The sequence below is a fragment of the Xenopus laevis genome, chromosome 8L (genome assembly GCF_017654675.1).
Source record: "Xenopus laevis strain J_2021 chromosome 8L, Xenopus_laevis_v10.1, whole genome shotgun sequence".
In the NCBI taxonomy this organism is placed as follows: Eukaryota; Metazoa; Chordata; class Amphibia; order Anura; family Pipidae; genus Xenopus; species Xenopus laevis.
The window spans coordinates 119,179,206-119,201,633 of NC_054385.1; positions in this window are offsets into that span (position 1 = coordinate 119,179,206).

A 22,428-nucleotide genomic window follows, 5' to 3' on the forward strand; every position below is an offset into this window, starting at 1 on the left:
AATACATTGCTATACAAAGATAACAAACAATAATTAAAGATAAAGTTATCTCAGTTATATTAGATCCCATTCTTTAATATACAGAGGAAAGCAAAGTTATATGAATAGGGTAGAAGGAAGAAAAGCCAAGAGAAGAACATACTGTATATCTGCTAAAGAAGAATATCAGGGACACTGGCTAGTCTACATAGGAAATGCATATATATCAATTGTATGACAATTATTTGTTCTATTGATGCAATAAATGTATTCAAGTACAAAATGATAAAATGAAAGCCTACCTGTTGCACTGAAGAGGTTGAGGCTTTTCCCTAAAATTAATGACATGGTGATACACATCTGTGTGAACTGAAAAGAGCCCCCCTAATGTTATATCTCCAGCCACAGAATAACCAATCACATCTCCGCTGACCAGTTTGCACCCTTCTAATAAAGCTTCCCCCACTCCAGCCTTATACCTCATTAGTAACAAGATCAGATGGCAAGTAAAGATGGAAAAGAAATACATATTCCGCATGAACGCAGGGGATCTGTTTGGAAACCTGCAAACGAAAAGATAAACAATCATTCCAGGGAAGTGTTCTCCCTTTACTGTGAAAGGATTTGAAAGAAAATTAGAAAGGGGTAAAAAAATGACAACAGGGAGAAATGGAGAATGCTTTTGTGTCACTCTGTATGTGAGAAGGTGTCTGTATGTGTGTACATATGTGTATCTCTTTCCTTGTGTATAGCTCTGTGTGTCAGATGTGTGTATTACTGTTGTACGTATGTGTGTGCTAGTGTTTCACAGTTGGCCATAGAGCAGTGTAAGTGGGAATAGCAATAGGAATAGCAACAAAGTACAAAATACACCGTGACTTCAATAGCAAACAAATCATACATACAACCGTACAAAATGATCACAAAAAATAATATGGTATTTGGATTAAATGAAAGTGTTGTATGTTAAAAAAGGTAAAAAGGGACTTATTCTTGAAAAATAGTAGATTTTATTTTTTTCTTTATTTATATCATAAATAAAGAAAATAAATAAAGAAATAAATATAATAATATTTATATATTTAATCTATAATGGTCAAGTATTATTTTTATTTACTGTATAGTTGTTGAAAAAAATCTGTTCATATTTCATAGTAGTAGGGCACAGGCCAATGGCAAGCGTGTACTGTATGTGTTTATATAAGTAGGACTGTATATATAAATAGGACCGCTTATCTAAAACCTCTTAGCAGTACAGGTATATGATCTTGAGACCTGATTTTTTCTGGATTAGTGATCTTTTTGTAGTTTGGATCACCATACCTTAAGTCTGCTAAAGAACAGTTAAACATGAACTAAACCCAATAAGATTGTTTTGCCAGGAATACTGATCCATCAGCTTAGTTACCATCAAGTACAAGCTACTGTTTTATTATTACAGTGAACAAAAATAGAAACATTATCTTTCTAGCTGTCATCTATCCATCTATCTATCTATCTGTCATATATCTATCTGTCATCTATAGATCTATTATTACAGTGAACAAAAATATAACATTATTTTTCTATCTGTCATCTATCTATCTATTATCTATCAATCTATCAATCATCTATTTTGCCTATGGTCATCTAATTAAATACAATATTATTTATTCCAGTTTTCGTATTTGTTGGTTTGGCTAATGCCCCACACAGCAGATTTCAGCTCCAAAACGAGTGAGTATGCATTTCAGTGCTGAAATCCTCCACATGTGCCTGTGTTACAAGTGCAGGCAAGAAAAGGGACGGTTTCTCTTTGTTGGAGCAGAATCTCAGCCTGCATATTTCCAGGCCAAAATTCTATTTTTGGCATTACCCTATTACTGTATTCAAACTTTCTTGAAGGCCATGTACCAGGGTCACGGCACATGAAATCACTGATACTCTGCAGATCGGCTGAACCCACACTAGTAGTGGAATGAGAAACTGCCAATTGTTCTGATCAGTGCTAGGAATCAGAATGTCATGTGAGCTATAGCCCAATACTTGCCTGATATCAGCATTGAGCAAATACAGAGGAAGATCACATTATAAGTGTTAGTTATTATTAACAATGGGCCCTCTCATCACACACAGTGCAATTTTGGGCATTTAAGGAGCTGTGAGCTACCATGTTTCTAAGTGCCCATTACCTGACAAGCACATCGTTTTGGGAATTCCAAAACAAGTAATATGGGAATTAATACAGCCTTATGAAGCAACTAAATATACAAATAGTAGTAATAATACCAAAAGTGCCAGGAACTTGCTTACACCATTTCCCTTAGACCTGTAAATTATGTTGATCTGATCTATTTAGGATTAAAACTTAACCAAACATGGGATTAAGTTATAATTAAAGGTCAAAAACTTACACTCAATGAAGACCCACTCTTCAGATTTGTTGTTCCACAATCAATGCTTGGTAGAAAATCTTAAATGAAGTGATCAATAGAATTGAAGCAGAATTAATAAATTGCTTTGTCAATGATCTTATCTCCATAATGATTCTTATATGCACCCAAGGTTATATATTTAACCAGGTCAGAAGACTCTTGGGGACTCCAGGTCGGGTAAGGTATAATTATTTCAGATAAATGATCATGTCTCACACTGTTATTATGCAAAGCATTACAGTTAAGATTTTCCTACATGCAACCCCATAATTATAATAATTTCTATGACAAACAAGCTTCCAAGGTAATTTTTTAGGTCAGAATTTAAAAAAAAAAATTTTAAAAAAAGTTTTCCAGATTTATTATACCCACAACCCGGAAATAACTGAAATCTGAAATATATCATCTAAAACCTGTTGAGTCATGTAAGAGTCAATAGCAGAGGTCCCTTGAACCATTTGAAGATGTTAATAGCTTTCATGAGTTTTTCTTCAGAGGGTTTTGTCCGAAAACTCCATCAATTCGAGCAATTCGAGTCTTTTCCTGCTCAAAACTTGATTAATTCAAGTTTTTGGTTTGTTAACCCCAACTGATTCGCTGATTCAAGCTTCTTCCATTCTAGCTTTTTCTTAAATTAGAAACCATTCGAGTTTATTCAAGGTAGAAAAAACTCCCCTAAATGTTCTAAATGTTGATACATGTTGATACATGTTATCCTGGTTACCAGTACCAGAACAGAATTGATAAATACAGGTATGAGACCCATTATCCAGAATGCATGAGATCTGGGGTTTTCCTGATACGGGACCTTTTCATAAAAGGGATCCTTGTACTTTAAATCTGCTAAAAATCATTTACAGGGCTGATTACTAAATTCCACTAGTTCCAGCCCTGCCACAACATGTCATTAAAAATGAGAGACCATATTGTCATCCCTACCATGTAAAAGAGGGTGTGTTTGTGTTAACTGTGTGTGGTATTTTGGAGAGAATGACTACAAGAATGGGTACCGATGCCTAGTACCCATTACATGCAACAATCGCTTTGTATTTTCTGACACCTCTGCTTAGATATGTGGCTTCACTGGAAGATCTTATTAAGATACAGGAGTAAATGTAGAAGCACTGAGAACCACCCTATCTGGCTTAACATAGAAGTAAAGAAGTTAATAGGAAAGAAGAGAAAGGTATTTAAAAAAAAAAAAAGTCTGTTGGGACTGAAGCTGCATTTAATGAATATAAACGCTATAATAAATGTTGTAAAAAGCAAATGAGGAGCACATTGCAGCAGAAACTACCCCCAAAAAGTTTTTTAAGTGTATTAATTAAAAAGATGCAGGTTGAGAGTGTTGCTCCTAATAATGGTACCAGTATGGTTGTAACAGATACAGAAAAGGCAAATGTGCTAAATCAGTTCTTTTTTTCAGTGTATACAATAGAGGAGTCACAGAGAGAACTAATGGGTCAGCAACAGGCGCATAAACGCACATCTGAGGCAGCCACTCTTCTGGAAAAATTTGCCCGCTAGACTCCACAAGATGGCGACGGCAAGGCCCAAAAGGTTAAAGGCCCTAACCCGTGTACAAGCGACGCAGATGAGCAACCCTGCGCCAGTAGCGTTCAGTCTCTAGAATCACAAGAACCTGCGTCAGAACCGACACTGCGGGATATAATGAAGGAGATAAGATCGGCGAATGAGGCATGTAAAATGCTTATGATTACAAAAACCGATGAGATAAAAATAGACCTGTCGATAATAAAGCATGACATGCAAAAGCTACCGGAGAGGACGACGGCAGTCGAGTTCCAAATAAGCACGCTGGAAGACTCCTGCAGGAAACTGCCAGAGCAATACCGCGCAGTGAAGAAAATCATAGAAGAGTGTCAAAGGAAGTCTGACGATCTGGAGAACCGGCTGCGCCGGAGTAATAAAAGTTAGACGAAAAGAGGTTCCGCCTAAATATTCGGAAGGGGTTTTTTACAGTGAGAGCTGTGAAGATGTGGAATTCTCTCCCTGAATCAGTGGTACAGGCTGATACATTAGATAGCTTTAAGAAGGGGTTGGATGGTGTTTAGCAAGTAAGGGAATACAGGGATATGGGAGATAGCTCATAGTACAAGTTGATCCAGGGACTAGTCCGATTGCCATTTTGGAGTCAGGAAGGAATTTGTCCCCCTCTAAGGCAAATTGGAGAGGCTTCAGATGGGTTTTTTGCCTTCCTCTGGATCAACTGGCAGATAGGTAGTTAATAAAAAAAAAAAAAAAAAAAAAGGTTGAACTCGATGGACATGTGTCTTTTTCCAACCTTACTTACTATGTTACTATGTTACTATGTAATATACAGTTTATAGGCTTCCCAGAGCAGGCAGAGGGAACCTCGGCCGAAGCCTCTGTTGAGACCTGGCTGAGGGAGACTTTCAGTGCGGAGCAACTTTCCAATTCCTTCGTGGTCGAGAGGGCCCATCGGATCCCCTCCAGACAGTCAACCCCGGGCGCACCACCAAGGCCTCTGATTTTAAAGCTGCTAAACGCCTGGGACCTGGCACAAGTACAGGGTCCTTTGCGATGCCGGGATGCCACGATCTCCATCTACGCAGACTATTAGATGGAGGTGCAGCGTCTGCGAGCAGGCTTCCAAAGCGGCAAGAATCACCTCAGTGCACCCGGCCTCGTTCAAGCAGACGGGCGCACTCATTTTTTCACATCGCCTCAGGAGCTCAACCACTGTCTGGATGCGCGAGGAGTTTGCACGTAGAGCAGGAGCAGCAAGTCACAGGGCTACATAAGTAGTTATCCAAACCCGAGTAAGTACTCTGGATTATAATTAAAAACATATTTCATACCCTGGGGGCCACACAACCTGTTTATCAAAGGCGAGGAGTAGAAGGTTAACGGCCCAGCGCCCTAATAACCTGGCCAGAAAAGTATTTGTCTACCCAATCAGACACCTTTGCTAATCCACAGGGGGTGGGGTGCTTGGCCAGTGCAATGGCACCAGTAATGGGCATTCTACATCGCAATGTTTACGGATGGGGGCCCCAAGTTGAAAGCGGGCTACACTGTTTAGACCAATGGGTCTGTGGCGGAACAAAAAAGAGCACATAGAATACAGCAGATTTTACATGCTTACTGCTGTTGACAACGGGTGATACAAGCCGTGGCTCATGGCGTGGAATGACTGTCCCCTAATCTGACGTTATCAAGTGTGTTTGTTGTGGGTCTAGTTCTACCTACCGTTATGGTGGAGATAGAAGTGGAGGGGGGGAATAATGATGTTGGGGTGTTAATTGGTGCACTGTTAATGCACAATGCTATGATTAATGTTTTCATAATTAAATGTTTGGCTCAAAGGAATGCTATGTTACTAAACAATATAAAGATTGTATATACTTGCATAATCCAATTTACTCAGAAAGATATCTATAAATATCACTAGTTGGAACGTAAGAGGTTTAAACTGCCCCATAAAGCGTAGGCTAGTCATGGACTATTTGAAAAGACATAATACATCCATTGCCTTCCTACAAGAGACACACCTGACGGGGTCCAAAGTACTGGCATTGAGGAGGCCGTGGGTTGGGTGGGCGTATCACGCCAACTACTCCACGCATTCGTCGGGGGTGTCAATGCTAATAGGCAAATCAGTCCCTTTCAGATTTGAAAGCCTCAAATCAGACCCTAAAGGTAGATTTCTCTTTGTGCATGGATACTGATATAAGTGTTAGATCATCCTAGCCAATATTTACATTCCTCCACCCTTCGATCCAGATGTCTTACATTCCCTGGCCGACCAACTAACCAAATACTGTATCCTCCATTGTTATAGCTGCCGGAGACTAAAATGAAGTCATGTCCCCAGTAATAGATAGAATGTGGAATAAGAGAAGTATCCTAAAAGGAGAATAGGCCCAAGGTTCAATTGTGTCCACAAATCCCAGCCGGCTCCTACTTGTATCCCTCCAAGTCCGCAAATCTGTTACTGAAATAAAAAAGCCAGCGCCAAAGGCACGGGAGACGGACAAACAGGCAAATAGGGTAATATAGTTTTGCGATGTTGCCACCTCTTGTGTAAGAAGCAGACCACTTGTTTCACCATATATGTGTTGCCCTCCTTTACTATCGACCTCCATCAAAGGGTTAAAAAACTTTCCTTAAAAACTTGTTTGGGTGGGTACTCACAAACAGGGAATATCAACTTGCACGTAAAATCATGAAGCGCTTCTCCTTGTATGAACTGTGAATCAACATGCAGCAGCGAATAGTGTAAAAAATACCTTTTTAATATTTTTAAAAACAAAGCTTAAAATGCACTCACATGGCAAAAGTTTAAAAAGAGCATATCTATGCACCGTCCACCTGGAGGCTCCCCCTATATGCACCAGTCAAAGAAAGTCCCAAGATGATCAAGCTTGGGGAGATGTATAAGCGGTTGTTTGTGTTCGTTCCTCGTGTACGATGCTGGGCGCCTACCAGTGACGTCACCTGCCTTACGCGTTTCGTCTTGCGACTTCTTCAGAGGAAGTGTTTGCTCCACTGCACCACATTAATCAACTTGTTTCAGCCATTCCTGTGGGTCTGTACCCTGTTTAATAAGATGAAGCAATTGGTTTCCGGGTATACATAGAGTGCTGAGAAACGAGAGAAGGAAACGAGCAGGAGAAGTGCAGGGTGTAGGCGATGGTGGGCGGAGCGAGTGAATGTGGAATAACAAAACCCCAGCCGAGAGCCACACGCCTTAGTAAAGTGATAGACTCCTTGGCTCTGATTGACACTTGGAGGGTGGCCAACCCAGGGAAAAAGCTGTTCTCTTGTTATACAGCATCTCACCAAGCCCTGTCAAGAATAGACATAGCCTTCATTAATGCAGGGGCTATTCCATTCGTAACGCACACTTGTTTCCTCCCCAGGGGTATATCAGACTGTGCCCCACTGAAACTCAGATTAGTCCTGCCGCAAAAAACAGAACAGCCCGACCCTCTATCCACCCAGTGTGGTTAAATATTCTGAACAACTACAACCAGGTAGAGGGGGCCATCAATGATTTCTTGACTTTGAATAATAGCTGTGGGGTGGTGCTCCCCCTATGGGACGCCTACAAGATGTTTGTAAGGAACTCCATAGCCACAGAAATAGCGGAATATAAAAAGCACTCCAGGCTGGCAACCCAGGCTCTTGAGGAACAAGTGTTAGAGTGTGATAACCTGGAAGCCACAATCCCCTCCCCTGACAATCTCAAAAAGCTACAAGAGGTGCAAGAAAAATATGCGCAAAATCTAAAATCTAAAGCACTAAACAGCCACTACTTTAGCAAAGTAAATCTATTGAATACAGGGAAAAAGCTGGGAGGCTGTTGGCACACATAGCCAAGACACACGATTCCCCTCCACCCATCCCAGCACTAAAGGATAAACAGGGAACTCTACACACAGAGCCGACAAGGTCAAACGTATGCTGGTTGAGTTCTATGCAGACCTGTACACCAGCAAGCTCACATCGAAGGAGACCACAGTTTTTCTTCATTCACTTACTTTACCAACCCTCTCCCAAGAGTATAGGGAGTTTCTTGAATCAGATCTCACTGAACTAGAAATAGATAAGCCAAAGACTCCTTTCCCCTATTTAAGGCAGCGGGCTCAGATGGCCTACCAATTGAGCTTTACAAAAGGCATGTAAGGACCATGGTCCCACAGCTATTGAAAATGTACAATGAAGCTATAGAATTTGGGCAGCTTCTACAATCCCTGTATGAGGCTGCAATAGTGTTGCTCCCCAAACCGGGGAAAGACCCCCAACTATGTGTATCCTTCCGGCCAATATCACTTCTAACTGCAGATCTGAAATTGCCCTGGCAATTTAGCCGTTTGCCCAGGCAAAGCAATGGGAGTCCCTCCCGATTGGGCCTGCAGGGAGAATTCAACTAATTAAAATGTTCAAAATGGCTCTACACACCTGTCCCCCTGCCTAAGAACGTGTTCAAGGGAGTAAACAGCCTGTGTGGTAAGTTCATATGGGGCTCATAAAGACCTCGGCTGAGACTTGCCATCCTAATGAGGCCTAGGGAAAGTGGGGGCATGGCATTACCAGACCTATATATTTACTATGTAGCAGCCCAGCTTACACACATCTTGCCAATGATGCATCAGGAGCTGTCACCCCCGCTTCACCAACTTTGGTCAATGGTGGTGAGAAACTCAAACGTAGGCTGGCCCATGACACTGAATAAAAAGCCTCAAAAGGCCCTGTCATCTCTATTGGAGCATCAGAGTAACATGCTATGTATGGCGCATAAGATGGTGGGGCATGATAAATACCTACTACAAACTCCAATATGACATAACGCAGAGTTCCCAGCATTAGCCACAATAAATCCCCCTAGAATTTGGTATAATCTTAAAATCACCACACTGGAAGATATTTGGGCTGATGACCAAATCATACCGATGCGACAGCTGATGGTGGAAAGAGATCTCCCTAACACTCAATGGCTGACCCACCACAAGCTTAGCGTAATTATGACCAGCCACTTCCACACCACCGGAAGCGGGATAGCTAACTCACCTATAGTTGATATACTGTTAGAAACAAACCATAGAAGGAAAATTTCTAAGCTATATAAGAACTAAGTAAACCTCTGTATGTATCCACTGAAATAAAGGCAAGGGAATAAGATACCATCCCATAAGATACCGGGCTGGGGAAAGGGAGATGCAAGAAATTGCTTACTGACTATTGACCTGTGTGAGACACTGGATTCATGTACACTACAGTTTGTTGCAAAAGCTTCCAGGCTAGACAACTTCTTACTCTACATTGGAAGGACCCCTTACCCCCAACGCACTTGGAATGGAAAAAGGTCAAAGGTAATGGGTTGAGTGCAGAGGAATCTTGTATTTGTCTATATGTATTTTGTGGTCACACCCTCATTGCACCCCCGCCTAATGTTTTTAAAAACTAGTGGTGAGCACAACTTTCCCTTGTTTGTTATAGTTCTACAAGAGCAGTGACCAGCTCCATGTTGTAGATCCCACCCCCTCCAACTATAGTCAGGTGATCCCACTGGTGTCTAATAAAAGGGCAGCCAAGTTTGGGAGTTTTACTTTGAAAGCAGCAAGTAAGTTGCAGGTAAAACGTATTCGTCCCTTTTATAAAATGTATAATTAAACCATAGAATTCTTAATGAATCAGATGAAAATTAAGCATAGGACTGACCAGATATGGGATGACTTTGACGTAGTTGGCCAGCTTAAATATATTGCAATATATGGACAAACAATCCCTGTGTTGTTTAAAGGGGAAGGCATTATTCAGTAGCAGTATGCACAAAATGTCTGTCTTAAATATATTGATAATGGGTTGAGTGCAGAGGAATCTTGTATGTGTCTATATGTATTTTGTGGTCACACCCTCATTGCACCCCCGCCTAATGTTTTTAAAAACTAGTGGTGAGCACAACTTTCCCTTGTTTCGAAAAAGGTCAACTACTTAAATACATTATGGTCTGGAGACACTGGAATGACCAGGGCCAGGAAGGGAATGACCGAAATGATTAAAGTGGTACAAGAGGGGAGATGTCAGAATGGGGTGTGGAATAAGAATCTATTCTGATGGGTTAAAACCGTTATATGAGAAATACCTGTATAAATAATCATTTCTGATTTTACGGTTACTGTAAATAACTGCTTAATAAAGCTTTCTTTTGAGTAAAAAAAAAAGGGGGCATAGATTCACGGCAGGAAGGGGTCATTCTTCCACTGTATAGAGCACTTGTAAGGCCCCATCTAGAATATGCCGTACAGTTTTGGTCTCCATCACTCAAACAGGACATTATTGTATTAGAGAGGGTACAGAGAAGGGCAACTAAGCTGGTAAAAGGTATGGAAAATCTTAGCTATGAGGAAAGACTGGCCAAATTGGGGATGTTCACGCTGAAGAAGAGGTGCTTAAGGGGTGATATGATAACTATGTATAAATATATAAGGGGATCATATAATAATCACTCTAATGATTTATTTACCAGTAGGTAGCTGTAGCTGATACATGGTCACCCATTCCAATTAGAAGAAAAGAGGTTCCGCCTAGAGGTTCAGCCCCCTGTAAAAGGGGTTTGTTACAGTGAGAGCTGTGAAGATGTGAAATTCTCTCCCTGAATCAGTTGTACAGGCTGATACATTAGATAGCTTTAAGAAGGGGTTGGAATTATGGAAGATAGCTCCTAGTGCAAGTTGATCCAGTTTTTTCCCCTTTGTGGCAAATTGTAGAGGCTTCAAATTGTTTTTTTTTGCCTTCATCTGGATCAACTAACAGTAAAGCAGGTTATATATATATATATATATATATATATATATATATATATATATATATATATATATATATATATATATAAATATATATATAAATATATATATATATACTTAAAAGGTTGAACTTGATGGACGTGTGTCTTTTTTCAACCTAAGTTACTATGTTACTATGTCACATCGGTGAGTCATTGCGGGTATATGCGGCAGGTTACCAGTGGTGATAAAAAATGCCCCTGGTTTTCATAAACGGACATTCCGTTCAGACAGTGTAATTTCGCTCTCTCACTGGCAATCAGGAAACCTGCTTTGGTTGCACAGTACTTCCCATGAAATAATGTTTATTTCTGGTGAACTCTCAATGTGTTTCGTATCAAACGGCCCATAATGATAGGCATTGCGAGTTGCGAGACACAAAATTTGCCAGGAATTACTGAGAAATAACCTTTTTCTTTTATTAATTACTATAGACTGTACGACTCACTGGTAGTGTCTCCATCTCCAATTCAAACTAAGAAGGTGAGATAGTCTGTTTGGTCCCATCAGAGACAGGCCAATTCCATGGCATTATGCAAGAGATGAGTGGGCCAATAATCTACCAAGGTTCATAGTAAACTAAAAGAGTGGTTCACCTTTAAGATTAATTTTATAGTTTTTGAATTAGTTGCCTTCTTCTTCTGAATCATTCAAGCTTTATAATGGGAGTCACTGATCCGATCTAAAAACAAATGCTCTGTAAGGCTACAAATTTATTGTTTTTGCTACTTTTTATTAATCATCTTTCTATTCAGGCCTCTCCTATTTATTTTCCAGTCTCTTATTCAAATCAGTGCATGGTTGTTATTTGGACCCTGGCAACCAGATTGCTGAAACTGGAGAAAAAAGCTAAATAACTCAAATAACATAAATAATAATAATAAAAAAAAAAAACACTTTCAAAATGCATCAGAACATCACTCTCTACATTATACTAAAACATACCTCCCAACTGTCCCATTTTTCGCTGGACAGTCCCGATTTTGACAGCTCAACCCGGAGTCCCAAGTTGTTACTGAAATGTTGCGACTTTCTCTTTGATCTCCTGCACTGAACAGCCAGAAAAACATACAAAGTTTCTAAATTATTTGGCTTTTGGCAGAGAGCCGAGAACAGCAGGCATGGGCGATCCTCTGCCGCCTGAGGCAGCAGCAGTTGCTGCTGCCCCCCTCCCCCGGAAATTCGCTCTTAAAGTACCAGGAGCAGCATTTTTGCTGCCCCTGGTACCTAGAGGGGCGCTGCCGCCTGAGGCAACAGCCTCAACTTGCCTCATTGGCGAAGCACCCCTGCCACCAGGTGCACTTGTAACAATTTAAAATAAGCAGGTCTCTTGGGGAAACTGTCATTTGCAGCTTAAAGGGCAATTCACCTTTATTAGCAAAACTGTAATAACTGAAAAAACCACAGAAATGTGTTCAAACTTTCATAACCTGCCACATTTTGTAAAATGGACATGGTAATTAGGGGGTGTGGCCACAGAAATGGGTGTGGTCTACATATTTTTGTCCCTCTTTCTGTTTCCAAAATGTTGGGAGGTATGCTAAAAGTTAATCAACCCCTTTATGTCACCACTTAAATTAAATATATAGAATATGCAGTGGCTTCAGAAGGGGTTATATATTGATAATGGGTTGAGTGCAGAGGAATCTTGTATTTGTTCAGAAGGGGTTATGCCATTGGCTTTCAGTTCAATTCAAGTCCCCTTTAATGCTGAACATGAGGTCTGGGCCTTCATGATTTCATGACTTCATAACTAGACAATAATATATATATATATATATATATATCTTATATTCAGATATTATATAGTAGCTATAGTTCAGAAGGACCCGCACTCCATATACTGTGCATCAAACTTCTTTATTCAAATATGCGAATCCAGCATTTCGGCCCACACGAAGTTTGATTCACAGTATATGGAGTTCGGGTCCTTCTGAACTATTATATATATATATATATATATATATATATATATATCAACAAAATCTATAGCATATTGTAGTGTTCTCACAAGTATAATCTTGTTTAATGTTTACATTGCCTTTCATTGTCTCTTTTGGACCCTTCTGTGGGGCAGCCCTAATTATTCAGAAACTGCCAATTAATCATTTCTCTTAATGTTGCAACTAAATGTAACTAAACAATTGTGTGTTAATTATTCCTCTGGGTCCGGCTGTGATTATACAGTAGGAAAGAGCAATGGGAGGTTTATAATTTGCACAAAGGAACAAATAACAGTACCTAGAGGCTCTGATAAGTATATGCTGCATGGAGGTAATCTTCCACGTAAGCAGGGGAATTCTATCTGTTCCTTCAGATGTATGGAAATATTCAGGTTCTCAGAGAGCAGTGCTTTTGTAAACACATGAAATGACCAAATCATATTCAGATAATATGTGCATAATTTTTATTTGTGGATTTGCTTGCTTTATCATATAACATATACTGTACAGATTTACTAGAGATACTCCTACAAACATATATTTGGTAAATGTTTACCGTGGGAACTCCAACTGCAGTCATGATGAGCTCTCTGTACTGGACCCAAACGAGAAGAAAGAGAGGAGTTCTTAGTAGAGCTTAATAAAAGAAAGGTCTATACAGGTATGGGATCCCCATATCCAGAAAGCTCTGACTTAAGCTCCATTTTAATCAAATAATTCACATTTTTTAAAAAGATTTCCTTTTCCTTTTTCAATAATAAAACAGTAGCTTGTACTTGATCCCAACTGAGATATAATTAATCCTTATTGGAAGCAAAAGCAGCCTATTGGGGTTATTTAATGTTTACATGATTTTCTAGTAAACTTAAGGTCCGTTATCCAGAAAACCCCAGGTCCTGAGCATTCTGGATAAAAGTTCCCATAACAAACTCAGTTATTGGAAGGCACTTCTGGAAAAAGGCTTTATTATAGCAGACTGCTGGTAGAACCCCTGTTCTATACCTGAGGGCACCAGCAGTCTGCTATAATAAAGCCTTTTTCCAGAAGTGCCTTCCAATAACTGAGTTTGTTATGATGATACAGTGGGGACACTGAGGACTGAGCACCTGGCCAAGGGCGCAGTGGTGAACTGGAGCAGTCTCTTACGCTTTATGTTTTACTGACCCAGTATCAATACGACCGATTAAAATATAGCATATAGAGAAAATCTTTTTATTCCCTATTTGATAATGGGAGTGAGCCTGATATTAGTTTTTGATTTATACAGAGTTTCATGGAGGGGCTGTGAGATGTAAAGGATCATCCCAAAGAGAAGCAGCAAGTACTCCCAAATCCCACAGAGAGGCATAGTAAAATAACTTTATATTTAACATAAGACACAGTATAGCCTTACGCATTTCATGCACTAGGCACTTAATCATATGCTAAACAAACAGGCACAAAATACACAATATATATCCTGATGCCACCAATCAGTGTAAGCAATTGTTTAACCAACGGGGCACAAGGGGAGGGGCATAAACAATAAAGAAATTAGAATAAAAATAAAAGCTTTAGGTCGTTATTACTGGTGAGCTGTTGCATTCTTTGTGGTTACATACTAAATAGTCCTTGTGGTTGTTGTACACAAACTCCTCCCTCTCCTCCCCCTGAATTCTTCCCCCTTTTAATTGGTTTATATGGAGATAATGACTTTGGGATAAGAAGAAGCTCATTATACAGAGGGATTATCTGTGAGCTGGTAGTTTTACTACCTACACAGCATCCACAAATATTTACTGATTAAAACAATAGGCAAAAGCCCTGGTCATTGTATTCATGTTGAAGTGGGACACTGACTAATATTTACTATATGGTGTCCCATGTCAAAAAAACCTACTGATGTAATTGCTAAATGATCCTTTCTCCAGGGCAAAACTCAAATTCCAACAATGGAAGAATGTGATTGGGAGAAAGTAATAGACACAATCCAAAGATCCCCATTATTAGTGCAAGAGATAGACTAACACAGTACAGAATACTGCACCAGACATACCTTGCACTGCTGATATTATGGGAGTTACTTATCAAAGGTCGAGTGTTAGAGTTTTTTATACCTTGAATGAGCTCACAACTCAAATGGTTGCTTATTTAAAAAAAAACTTGCATGGGAAAAACCTGAATCTGCAAGTTCGAGTATTGAAACCTGAAAACTCGAATTGATTGAATTTTCAGCAAAAAAAACTTGAATTGCTCAAATCATTCGAGCTTTCAGACAAAACCCTTTTGAAAAAAAACTCAAACATCAAACAGGCTGTTACCATCCTCAAATGGTTCAAGGGACCTCTGCCATTGACTCCTACATGACTTCAACAGGTTTTAGATGGTGTATTTTCAGATTTGAGCTATTTCCAGGGTTGGGGTATTATAAACCTTGCAGAAAATGTTTTCAAATGGAGGGCACTCTAATATAAGATATATATAGTATAGTTAGCATATGGGTGCAAACAAAGCCCTTACAAGGCCCCCATATAAGGCCAAACACAGAACAATGTTAACCAAAAAGGGCCTGCACACCAAATAAACAACAAGACCACGTGGTATTTGAATAGTCATATATTTTTATATTTTAAAAAGGAGAATATACATACATATTACAGGGCAAAAATATGTCCAAAAAATATCACAAGAAATCAATTATACATACCACGTAAATATGGTCAAACAGCAATAGGAAACAAAGAGAAAAGCGGATACACCTGCCCTGAGAAGAGAATCATCCCGACGTTTCGGCTTTTAGCCTTTCTCAAGGGGAATTCTGACCTTTGTGCACAGCGAGCGGCTATAAATACCTTATTTGCTTTACTGTCATCATTAAGCGTTTTCGCGCGCTGCAGTTCTGCGCGTCGCACTCGAAGCATACGGCCGTGACGTCACTTCCGCATATGTCATGTCCGTGGACGCTATGCCCAAGTCAATGACGCGGTTTGGAACGCAAGCAACTAACCTTAGCAACCATTCAATGGCATCGTGTCTCCTAGCAACCACAATATTAGCGTTACGACCTTATAACATATTAAATTTGACATGCTTCTACTTCTATCTATAACCACTATGCATATACAGAGTTTTACATAAAAACTTAATACTTTCATACATTCTTGTGATAGTGCATTGAGATCCACTAATATCATGTTACCACAACACACTCCAATTCGGATCAATGTCCTTTAAAAAAACATGTAATATCAATTTTAACCATTTTCACCTGTTGTGTGATCGCTTATAACAAATTGTAAAATATATGAACCTTCATTATCAAGTAAACAGACATGGTTAAATATTTAAAGTGACAGTTCGTGATTCCAGATATTCATAAATATTGGTTAATAATTCATAAATATTAATTATAGTGCATAATTGCATAAATTCATAAATATTACTAAAAAGTGCATAACTCAACCTAATGTTGACTATTATTTCATGATTAATTCGTGTCTACATCATGAATAGATATGTGTCTACATCATGAATAGATATATGTCTATACCCTTTTAAAATAGTGCTGGTGATTCTCTTCTCAGGGCAGGTGTATCCGCTTTTCTCTTTGTTTCCTATTGCTGTTTGACCATATTTACGTGGTATGTATAATTGATTTCTTGTGATATTTTTTGGACATATTTTTGCCCTGTAATATGTATGTATATTCTCCTTTTTAAAATATAAAAATATATGAATATTCAAATACCACGTGGTCTTGCTGTTTATTTGGTGTGCAGGCCCTTTTTGGTTAACATTGTATTATAAACCTTGAAAATTTTAGTTTTTTAACCCGAAAATGTGAGTTTTGACCAAAAAATACAACTCGAAATCTCATATTTTCGTGGAAAAGTTTTCTAGTAGACTTAAGTTATGAAGATCCAAATTACAGAAATATCCATTATCATTTATTTGAAAATCCAACAACAATGAAACAAATATCGGCCAACACATTTGGTATATAGTAATAACTTCAGTCCACTGAATTGCACAGCTCAGTTATATAACAAGCAGTAGACACAAATGGTACAGAAATTAAAAACTGTACAAGTCACATGACTTGGGGCACCTAGGAAATTGACAATATGTCTAGCCCCATGTCAGATTTCAAAATTGAATTTAAAAAAATCTGTTTGCTCTTTTGAGAAATGGATTTCAGTGCAGAATTCTGCTGGATCAGCACTATTAACTGATTCATTTTGGGAAAAAAAAATGCACCAGCGCCCTCTAGTGGGAATTTCTGTTAGTTTACTAAACATTAATCCCTTCCAGCATCATTTATACAGTGATAGAAAGTTGCATAACTTTACAATTGTTTATCAAATAAGCGTTACAGAATAAAAACAGCATCAGAAGTCCTTGCACTCTATACAATATTTATACATAAAAAAATACAAGCAAAGGTATCATCCCGCACACCCCACTATTCATTTATATAATGACCACTTATCAGAATTCCTATATAAAACACATATTTGTTGCCATGTACACAAACAGCAGCACAGATAGAGGATCCATCCTGGAAATGAGAAAAATCAATGTTGCAGATGCTTTGGTGTTTGTATGCGAGCACTATAGGTTCTAGTGAAGCGCTGTACTAAATGAAACAGCACAACCTCACCACAATATACATTTTTCTATGAAAAAAAAACTAAAAATAATCAAATTATCACATTTTTTTCCTTTTAAATATTTGACCTAAATGTTGGTTAACAATTAAATAATGGCAACATTGAATGTGTAAATCGAGGCTCAATTTGTACCAGGAAATGCCTTCTGTTATATTTGCAAGAGTCTCCTGTTTTTATTTCTACAGAGCAGCAGAGAGGTGTAGTCGCTCAACCCCCACACCTCTCTGCTGCTCTGTAGAAATAAAAACAGGAGACTCTTGCAAATATAACAGAGGGGGTTTATTGTACCACACCACAAGATTAATTGTCATAGATCATTAAAATAGTATTTTGTATTTTTTTCATAATGATGAGTAATGCACGGTATAGTAACACCACTGTGGAGGTAGGTAACTGTTGGCCCGGATTCTATTGTCCCAGGAACAGCTGTAAAGACACCAATTTATGGCAATCAGTCAATTGTCTGGATCCCCTCCAGCAGAATGATTTAATAAGGAATAATATGCTAGGCCCAAATCCCTCTTCAGTACTGCAGTCCATTCACTTTTGACCAATTATGGGTAAGGGAGAACTACATCCAGCTAGCAATCCTTGTTGGAGCAAAAGCTGCTCTTTTTAGTGTAACACTATTTTGGGCTATATCAGAACAACATGGTTAATGTCCAGCTATGTCTATAGAGCATGGGTTTCATTTGACTCTAAAGCTGGCCATAGACACACAGATACTATCGTACGATTCGAGGATTCGTATGATTTTCGGATCGTGTGTGGAGAGTGCCGACAGCTTTCGTCCGGCGGAGATCGGTTGTTTGGTCGATCGGTCAGGTTTGATTTTGACCCGACCCAATCCCGCCAGAGCCCATTGCACATCGTAATCGGATCGTTCCGCCATACGGCCGAACAATCAGATTACCCCGAATATAGCCATGCTCGTTAATGGCATATCGGGAAAGATCTGCTCGTTTGGCGATGTCGCCAAAGGAGCGGATCTTTGCGTCTATTACCACCTTAACACTTAAGGCAGGGCCTTCACTAAGTGGAAGAGATGAAGTTATGGTATAGTATAGTGCAACTACAACTACCATAGGGTACTGTGCAAGAAAAGTAAAATAAAGGAAGCCAGCAGCAAACAAAGAAACAGTTTATTTGTCAGAGATAAATGATCCACAGGGCTATACTCAAATCCACAGAGGCAAATGTATATAATCCATAGATGGCTAGGATAGTCCAACAGAGACATGTAGGGATGTAGTCAAGTAGTAAATTACAACCCTCTAGTTAGAAACACCTCAAAAGTGGTCCAGATCCTGAACAGTAAAGTAATCAGGGAGAATTCTTCTAAACCTGACACCCTATTCACTGCAGTTCCTTGATTGTAGGCATTCTTATAGCCTAAAGGTGGCCATAGATGTTACAATTACAATCTTTCCTGGAAAAGATCTTTCCAAGAAAGATTGTTTGTTTAGGGCTGAATCATCAGAAATAAAGGAAGAAATAATAGAATTCTACCTGTATCTGACAATTCAGTGCTAAAGGCAGTGTCGGACTGGCCCACAGGGGTACCAGGAAAACTCCCGGTGGGCCCAGGTGTCCATGGGCCTCTTGCTTCTAACAATTTAGAGTATTTCATTCTCTATTTCTCTATGGGGATAAAAATGCGTAATAATGGAAGAATATAGTAAGTAAATAATGTAGGAATAATAGTTTGGAAAGTGAGCCCTTGGTCTAAGGTTTTCTGGTGGGCCCATGGCATCCCAGTCCAACACTGGCTAAAGGTGTCCATACAAGATAAGATCCGTTTGTTTGGCGAAGTTGCCAAACGAGCTGACCTTTCCCTGATATGCTTACCAATAGCAGGGAGTTATCGAGTTAATCCAAATGTTCAGCCCTAGGGCCAAATGATCAGATAATATGAAGGAAATGGGTGCCGACAGGTCATAGGACCACTTCAACTATCCAATGCAGTCTTTGATCGCAGGAAAACTCAAACCTGCCCGATCAATATCAGCCCGATATGAGCAGATATCGACCAGGGCGATCCATCGGACAACCCCACACATGGGCAGATAAAATGCTGAATCATTCAAAAGGACCGATATTGGCATCTTTAATCTGCCCATGTATGGCCACCATAACAATGGGCGATGCTCGGGTGCCTTTAAAGGAGCCTCATCAAAATTTTATGACCAGTCCGATATCCAAGTCTTCTGCCGCTATCAGTCAACTTGTCTCCCACCATACACACACACCGAATATCATACAAAAATTTGTTTTGTACAATAGTATCAGTGCGTCTGTGGCCACCTTTAGGGAGCTACTCCCTTCTATGATCCTTGTAGGAGTACAGGCTGCTCATGCTATTTAACCTACCTACCTTACACTCCTAGAGAGTACTAATACAGGTAGTAACCTATCTCTAGCTGGACTCATTCATGGGGTCCCTGCTCCCCGACTTATCTCTAGAGCTACTGGTCCCTTTAGGGCAGAATTGACTTTACTGGGCCTTGTTGTACCCAGGCTTAGTGGGAACATCCAGCTGGGTCAGCAACCAGAAGCCAAAGAGAAAGATATAATTATTTTACTGACCATGACACTGTTCAACTAGTCTTGACGGTTTTTTGGTAACACGGCCATAATGTGTTTGCGCATTTTTGAGCAGAATGTCGATTTTTTTTCACTATATTTGGTTGTGTCCATCTATTAAAAAGCTTTGGAAGAGTGTCACATTTTTTATTAAAAGGTCAATTAAATTTGATATTATATTGAATTCGTATTTTGCATTATTGGGTATTCTGTTGATAAATAATGTTTCTTCAGTCAATTTTCCAGTTGAAATATTTAAGTCCAGGTAGATCCATTCCAAATTCTGACACCATCTCCAATGTGTAAATGTTCAAGTGTTTTTGTACTTTTGTCATAATTGTTCTTTTGTTTCTTACGTATGTTTTGTTTCTGTTGTCTGTACCCTTTATGTAGGGTCTTATCATTGTGGTAACACTTATGGGCAGATTTACTAAGGTTCGAGTGAATTTTTGAAGTAATTTTTTGGGTACTTCGACCATCGAATAGGCTACTACGACTTCGACTCAAAGTAAAATTGTTAGACTTCGACCATCAAAGTACTGTCTCTTTAAAAAACTTCGACTTCAATACTTCGCCATCTTAAACATGCCAAATTGCTGTGTTAGCCTTTGGGGACTTTCTACAACCTATTGTCAACATTTTTCTAAGTCTTTAGAAATCGAAGGAAAATCGTACGATAAAATCGTTCAAATCGTACGATTCGAAGTACGATCGGAGTATGATCGTACTACAATCAGAGTACAATCGTAGGATGCCAAAAATCCTACGAATTTGACTTCGAATTTCGTAGTATTCAATTCGATGATCGAATTTCGAAGTATTTTACCCCCCTGATAAATCTGCCCCTTAAGCTCCCATGCAGGTAATTTTGTCTGTATTTGTCTTGCAAGGTATAACTCTGCTGGAGATTTGCCTCCTTCCAGGGTGGTTGCTCTGTAGTTTAAGGGTCAGGCCACGCAGGGCATTTGGGGAGATTTGGTCGCCTGGCGAATAATCGCCTCGTTTTTGCGGCGACAAATCTCCCCAAACGCCTTCCCTGTTCCTGCGCCGGCTAAAATGAAAAAATGCTGGCGCTAATCACACACAGCTGAAGTCGCCCGAAGTTTCCTCGTGAGGCAACTTCGGGACATTTGGGAAATGAACCGCCGAGTGTGATTAGCTCCGGCGTTTTTTCATTTTAGCCGACGCAGGAACACTGAAGGCGTTTGGGGAGATTGGTCTCCGCAAAAACGAGGCAATTAGTCGCCAGTCGACCAAATCTCCCCAAAACGCCCTGTGTGGACTGTCCCTAAGAGTGCCACTTTTTTCAACAACTGTTTTATAATCTTTACGCCACACTCAAGCAAGTCCATTACTCTGCGGGAATCTTGGGCTTGAAGTGACATGCTTGAATCCAAACTCTTCTGTAAGTCTTTCAAAGTATTTTCCTATAAACTGAGAACCATTATCTGTTCTTAATCTCTTGGTAGTCCATGTCTGCATCAGTGTGTTTTAAGTATTTTGAATACCTTAAATGAAGGCCCTGATAATGAGCTGCTCACAAGCTGGTGCTTAAAGAATGAGGAGGCTTGTTTGTTCAAAGGTAGATAGGGAGTTCTGAACAAATTGCCCTGTTTATGAAGGGGGGGGGGGGGTAAGGTAAATGAAAATATCCCAACATTTTTTGGGTACTTTGACCATTGAATAGGCCTAAATTCGACTTCGACTTCAATTCGAAGTAAAAAGTTCGACTTCGAAAATTGAAGTACTGTCTCTTTAAAAAAGTTAGACATTGACACTTCGCCACTTTAAACCTGCCGAATTGCTATGTTAGCCTACGGGGACCTCCTAGAACCTATAGCCAACATTTGGCTACGTTTTTAGAAGTCAAAGTAAAATTGTTCGATCGATTAAATCATTCGATTCAAAGGATTTTATCGCATTTGATCGTAATGCAATTCGATGGTCGAATTTCGACGTTTTTTACACTTCGGAATTCAATCCTTGATAAATCTGCCCCCAAGTGTCCAATTTTATAAACCTATAGCCGAGTAATGAAGCCAATCATTTTTCAAATAGTAAATAGTAAGGAGCAGATTTACATAGGATCGAATATCGAGGGTTAATTAACCCTCGATATTCGACTGCCGAATGTAAATATTTCGACTTCGAATATCGAAGGATTTACCGCAAATAGTTCGATCGAACGATTCAAAGGGTTTTAATCCATCGATCAAACGATTTTTCATCGGCCTAAAAATTGTTAGAAAGCCTATGGGGACCTTCCCCATAGGCTAACATGGCACCTCGGTAGGTTTTAGGTGGAGAAGTAGGGGGTCGAAGTTTTTTTTAAAGAGACAGTACTTCGACTATCGAATGGACGAATAGTCAAACTATTTTTAGTTCGAATCATTTGATTCAAAGTCAAAGTCGAAGGTCGAAGTAGCCAATTCGATGGTCGAAGTAGCCCAAAAAAACCATTCGAAATTCAACGTTTTTTTTCTTCTATTCCTTCACTCGAACTAAGTAAATGGGCCCCTAAGTGAAT